The 7,289-nt window shown below is 32.9% G+C and overlaps 1 pseudogene; it reads right to left on the bottom strand.

The window, feature by feature from the left end:
- Positions 1-4,333: 4,333 nt before the first annotated feature.
- Positions 4,334-5,213, bottom strand: LOC100930897 (annotated as a pseudogene).
- Positions 5,214-7,289: the final 2,076 nt, after the last annotated feature.

Genomic DNA, 7,289 nt, shown 5'->3' with positions numbered 1-7,289 from the left:
TGAAGATATGCCCCAATCTGGTTAGATTTAACAACAGAAAATATAATGTGGTCAGAAGCTGTGGTAGATTTTCCAAGGACAAGGATGTATATATCTCAAGAGGAAAAATGATTGTGACTTCAACCTAGCTAGAGAACTTTTCAATTGATTTCAGTGGTCTGTGCCAATGCATTGATGTAGCACTAGTGCTAGGACTGGAGTCAAAAAGACCTGACTTGAAATTTGGTCTCAGATATTCACTAGCTTTGTAACATTAGACAAGTTACTTAATCTTTATTTGCCCTAATCACAAACCAAGCCAGTATCTTTTCCAAGAAAACCCAATTCAGGGTCACAAAGAGTCAGACACAATTGAATAAATTTATAGAAGCTCTTTTTTATGGTGGAAAATAAATGGAAATTGAAGGGATACTCATCAGTTGGGGAATGCCTAAATAAATTGTGGTATATAATTGTAATGGAATACTATTATGTCAGAAAAGATGACAAGCAGGACAGTTTCAGAAAAACCTAGTTTGAAACATAAGGTTTTGCAAGGGTCAATGTTGAAAAATTATCATACATATGTTTTGAAAATAAAAAGCTTTAATTAAAAAAAAAAGAAAAAGAAAAACCTAGGGAATATAGGAACTGATGCAAAGTGAATTGACACAATATTATAAGGATAATTAACTATGAAAGTCTTAGCCAGTCTGGTTAAGACAATGATCTAAGAGAATTCGAAAGGACTCATGATGAAAAATTCTAAATTCCTCCAAAGAAAGATCTGAACTCCGATTACCGATTGAGGAATGCTTTTTTTCACTTTCTTTGTTTTTCTTAGTGTCTTTTTATGCATATTTTTGTGGAACATAGCTAATGTGGAAATGTTTTACATAACTTCACATGTATAACTACTATCCCTATTGCTTATCTTCTCAAAGCATAATGGGAAAATGTCTGGAAAAATAAATTTTAAAAAAATTTTTAAAAGTAATAAATAAAGAAATGAAGAGCAGAAAGCTTTCAAAAAACCTGGAAATACATATAAATTAATGAAAAATGAAATGAACAGAATCAAAATAGCATCACACACAGTAACAGCAGTATTGTATGAATAATTTGTGTGAATAACTTGGCTATTCTCAGTAATACAATGATCTAAGAAAATTCTGAAGGATTTATGATAAAGGATGCTATCCATCTCCAGAGAAAGAGCTAGCAATGCCAAAAACAGATTTAAGATATTTTTTTCTTTGCTTTATTTTTCTTGGGCTTTTTGTCTGTGTTTTTTTTTCCAAAGAATGACTTAGATCAAAATGTATTTTGCATGACTACACATATATAACTGGTGTCAAACTGTTAGCCTTTTCAATGTTGGGGGGAAGAGAGCGAGGGAGAGAATTTGGAACTCAAAATTTGAAAAAAAAATGTTAAAATTGCTTTTACACTAAATTAAGAAAAATAAAATATTAAATTTTTAAAAGATAGGCTTTTGTTATTATGTACAATTAAGTTTGATACAATTGAGAATTCTATCCAAAGAAGCAACTCATGCCCCATTCACTGGGTCTTTTGCTTTAGAAAATAATCTTAGAGTTCATTTCCAAACACTGTAATAAAACTAACGTTAGTTGAAAACCAGAATTGGTCAGAAATTAAAGTTGAGAACATCATAATATTTTTTCATGCACTGAAAAGTTTTCTATTTCTTTCTTAATAAATGAATTTTATACTAAGTAATATCAAGGCTGAACTCATAATATAATATCATCACATTAAAAATTCTTGCTATAATTTGGAACTATGCTCAAAAAGTTAGCAAACTGTGAATACCTTTTGATCCAGCAGTGTTTCTACTGGGCTTATACCCCAAAGAGATACTAAAGAAGGGAAAGGGACCTGTATGTGCCAAAATGTTTGAGGCAGCTCTGTTTGTAGTGGCTAGAAGCTGGAAAATGAATGGATACTCATCAATTGGAGAATGGTTGAGTAAATTGTGGTATATGAATGTTATGGAATATTATTGTTCTGTAAGAAATGACCAGTAGGATGAATACAGAGAGGATTGGTGAGACTTACATGAACTGATGCTAAGTGAAATGAGCAGAACCAGGAGATCATTATATACTTCAACAACGATACAGTATGAGGATGTATTCTGATGGAAGTGGATTTCTTCGACAAAGAGATCTAACTTAGTTTCAATTGATCAAGGATGGATAGAAGCAGCTACACCCAAAGAAAGAACACTGGGAAATGAATGTAAACTGCTTGCATTTTTGTTTTCTTTCCGGGTTATTTCTACCTTCTGAATCCAATTCTCCCTGTGCAACAAGAGAACTGTTTGGTTCTGCACACATATATTGTATCTAGGATATGCTGTAGCCTATTTAACATGTATGGGACTGCTTGCCATCTGGGGGAGGGAGTGGAGGGAGGGAGGGAGGGGAAAAATTGGAACAGAAGTGAGTGAAAGGGATAATGTTGTAAAAAATTACCCTGGAATGGGTTCTGTCAATAAAAAGTTATTAAATTAAAAAAAAATTCTTGCTATTTGGAAGAGTTCTATCTACTGGTTTGCAGTAACTATTTCTCTTTTAGACATTATTTTGTTTGAGTTCATATTGTACCAACTTCTGAATTTCACATTCCTCATTTGTATTGTGGTGACTTTATAGTGGATTTTTATAGAATACTAACCATTTTAAACTTTAGTTTAAAACTTGTCATGCTAAACAGTTAAAATATTCAAAATTCCATTGCTATTGAAAGACAGTACCACCACTATCACCAATTTGACCATTTTTTAACATAAAGCAATCCTCTCAAAAAATCTAAACTGCATTTAATTTTTTTTAAATTATATTTGTTCTTTGCAATTTTTCATCCAATAAAGAGCTTGTGAACTGAAGAAAAAGACTGACTTTTAATTTTAAAAAGAGGTGTTTGAAACATTTTTAGAAAGAAAACTAAAACTAAAGAAATTATTTCCTTCTCAAACACTCCAAACAGGAATGCAGAAGTAAATAAATTACAGAAACAGAGTAATAACAGAAAGACTAGGAAGAGACTGCTTTCTAAGAATGTATGAGGAGAACAGATGTAAAGGCAGAAATCTGGTAGATTTAAAAGTAAAAAGGCAGACTAGAAGAGAAATTTGCTATGAATGAATAATTCTTTGATGAGATTACATTACAACCTAGGAAGGTACCTAAAAGGTGGGAGAGGATCAGGAAGACAGAGAATCATGAGTGATGCACCAGAGTCAAATCAAGGACTAACAATGAAAGGAACGTATCAACCTTACGCTCAGGGGAAAAAAGTCTGTAGGGAGGAAATGAGGAGAAAGCAGGAAAGGGGAAGAAAAGAAAGAAGGCTTTACTTTGGGATTTTTAAAAAACAAACATAAATTTTGTTTGTTCCATGACAACTAAAATTAGTTTTTTTAATAAAACTAATTCCTTTCAGATACTCTAATTAACCTTTAAAGTGACATTTAAAAAAAAAAAAAGCTTCAGCTTCCTTTTTAATGCCAACATTTAGCACAATTTTGATATAGCTATTGACGTTTTAACAGTAAAAAACACCAAAAAAAAGAAAAAAGTAAAGTTTAGTTAGTACTGTTTTTTAATTTTTTAAATTATATTCAAAACATGAATTATCCTAATTGTCATCCTATTCAATTATCTATTGTTCAACTCTGGGACTTTGTGAACAAAACTGAACTAATAAACACTCAATGATTAGATTGTTTGTCAAGAATCTGCTACATAATACAGGATTTTAGATTTGGAAGTATTCAATTAAGCTACAATTTTACATATATGGTTTCACTAATTTTTTAAAAAGCCTATTTCTGTGGTAAATTTCTAGAACTAAATTATAAACATGAAGTATTGTGTAGTAAATATTGTACTTCTGAAGAGGTATTTGTTAGAGATTAACTGCTAAGAAAAGTCAAAATGTCAGAATTCAAATATTGCAAAACACTGTTTCTATACAGTAAAATTTTGAAAACCATAATCTGCCTCTAAAGTCTCAAGAACATTTCAGTAGCTGTCGAAGCACAAATATGTAAACCTTAAAGTTATATCTGTCCACTTCAACTGCTTTTCCCTTTCAACTGTAAACTCAATATAAAGCCAATTACTAAGTAAGAACTAAGTGGAATGTTTCAATGCAAAATAAACAAAATGTACTAAAAAATTTACACAAATTTCACAAAAAGTCTAGCAATAAATTGTCAAAAAATTCAGAATTAACTTTCCATAATAGGAAGTCTCTATATCTTCCTAAAACTCAAAAACAGTAACTTCTGTCCACAACACTGGAAGCTACAGCAAGAGAAAATTCAAACAGATTTAAGCATAACCCTACTTCTAAAGTTATGTACTATTTTGTCCTTCAAGCAGTCATCTTGTGTGACAAGACCATTTCTCAAGTTTGTCTTTGGATTACACAAACAGGGTATTACTATCTACTTTGGTCCACAGATTTCTTTTGTTGGACCATTCCCAGAGCACTATGTGACTTCATGGATGGAGCATTGTCTTCAGCTCCTTAATCCACTTCACTGTGGTGATAATTCCTGTATCTTAAACCAGAGGTAAACATAATTCCTTTATTTCCCATCTAGCCACTGTTAAGATATCTGAGGGTTATATATATGTAGCTGAGATCCAGTAATGAGCTGGACTGATGAATTGGGGTAAGGCAGATAAGCTTGGATGGTACTTAGTGATGAGGTTCATCATAGTGGGAGGCTGCATATATCATATATGTATGTGTCTCTATGTTTGTATTACTCCAGACCCCATGAGACTGTGGTGCTGGTAGATGGGTATAAAATAAAGGAAGTGGCTGCACATGATAAGCACATAAATTTTATTTCCTCATTGCTGGTCTGGCTTTCAACTTTTTATCATGGAAATTTATTTCTCATTCTACCACTCCTTATACATTCATACCATTAGAAAATGAAACAAATTTATAACCTTTGGACAAACCAGTTCATTCAGTGATTATCTTCACTTCTTTCACCAAACCATGTCTAGCAAAGAAGCTTCTAATTTCTGTTTCACCCATCCTAACATCAATTGCACCAATAAGAATATGTTTGGCATGATTTTGCCTTCTGATAAAACATATCCTTGGCTGGCTGTGGCTGATGATAATTGGGTGCTAGCTTCTCTTCAGATGATTGAGTTTGGAGTCAGGATTGCAGCAAACATGATCTTGGACAATGTTGGCTAAGACCAGGAGAGATCAAAGTCCATCTGAGTCTGATTAGATCACATTTTATCTACTACACTCCTAGCTCAGGCTCCCTTCCTTTTCCTTCCTCATAGAACTAGTGCAGGAGGAAGCATATCCTTTGCCTTCACAGTGCTGCCCAGAAGACTTTACTTTGGAAGTATAAGGGGATTCTACAGATTAATGATCCTTGAGGAATGAAGATGATGACATTACAAAGAATGAGTCCTGGGAGATTTGGAGCCAAAAAAAATAATCTATTTACCTGGCAGGTGGAAACAACTGGCACCTAGAGAAATGGTAGAACATGGACTCAGGAAACCTCCTGGATCAGTGAAAGTAGGGAAGGTGCCTTACTAAGGAATGTTATCCTATCCTGACATCTGCAATAACTGACATTATTCTGAGAATATGGAACAATGGGAAAAGGGAATCCAAAAGGTAAACCCTACAAGGCAATGGCAGAAAATGCCTCGGGTAGAGAATTTAGATACCTTGCAAACTTTTATGGTATGAAGAAAACAGAGAAAAGAGAGAGACCAGATGATTATGTTGATCATGCATCTGAGAAGGAGGACTTAGAGTAAACAGAAAGAGAAGGAGAAAATGAAGATAGTAAGAGAAATCCTTTTTGGAAGGGGGAACAAAAATGAAATTTAAAATACTATTGAATAGGACAATCTGAAAGGGAGGAATAGCAGCAGGAATCTACTGTACTGTAAGGGGAAAATGGTAGGGGAAAATGTATAACCAGGTAAAAGCAGGAGAGAGGAACAAAACCCTAAATGGAAGGGGATAACAAATGAGAAGAAGGGCTCAAAGGTAAGAGGAAAAGAGCCCAGGAAAAGGACTACCTTTTAAAATGATTAATAGAAGGAACATTATACTATATTTACATAAGAAGAGCAGAAAGAAATCATAATTTATATGGTATATGAATGTTAGGGAATATTATTGTTCTGTACGAAACAACCAGCAGGATCATTCAGAGAGACCTGAAGACACTTACATGAACTGGTGCTAAGTGAAATAAACAGAATCAGGAGATCATTATACACGGCAACAAAAAGATTATACAATAATCAATTCCGATGGATGTGGCTCTCTTCAACAAGGAGATGATTCAAAACAGTTCCAATTGTTCAGTGATGAAGAGAGTCATCTACACCCAGAGAGAGGACTATGGTAACTGAGTGTGGACCAAAACATAGCATTTTCACTCCTTCCATTGTTGTTTGTTTGCATTTTGTTTTCTGTTTTTTTTTTCCTTCTTGATCCGATTTTTCTTATGCAGAAAGATAACTGTATAAATATGTACACATATATTGGATTTAATTTGTATTTTAACATATTTAACATGCATTGGACTACCTGCCATCTAGGGGAGTGAGTGAGGGACAGGAGGGGATAATTTGGAACAGAAGGTTTTGCAAGGGTCAATGTTGAAAAATTACCCATATATATGTTTTGCAAATAAAAAGCTTTAATAATTTTTTTAATTTCAAAAGCATAATAAAAGAGAAATCATAATTTGAAAAAAATAATTTTAGAATAAAATGGAAGAAAATAGAGACCTAACCAATAACTTTAAATTTGAAGGGATTAAACAATCTAATAATACAAAAAGAGTGACACATACTTCAAATGCCTTAGCATCCAAATTCAACCAATCAAAAGCTTAGTATCTGCTGTCTTCAGAAACACACACATACACACTACACACACATTTTAGATTACTCCATTCCTTTTCTCAGTAAGTTTGATATCTGGTTTACAATTTTTCTATCCTCCCCAAATCCTACTCTCATAACTAGGGGGCATTTATTTACTTGTTTGCTTGTTTATATATATTCCTGTGTACTATATATATATATATATATATATATATATATATATACACATATACATATATATGTATATATACATATATAATATATATACACACACATATAATTGACTCTCAAAAAACCCCATTTACTCAGTAGCTCAATCTACTCACTTCCCATAAACTAATCTTTCACTTAACTTCAATCATAAAGATTATCATGCCTTTG

This window comes from Sarcophilus harrisii, chromosome 5, assembly GCF_902635505.1.
Source record: "Sarcophilus harrisii chromosome 5, mSarHar1.11, whole genome shotgun sequence".
Classification (NCBI taxonomy): Eukaryota; Metazoa; Chordata; class Mammalia; order Dasyuromorphia; family Dasyuridae; genus Sarcophilus; species Sarcophilus harrisii.
This window is presented reverse-complemented; position numbering and strand designations above follow the sequence as displayed.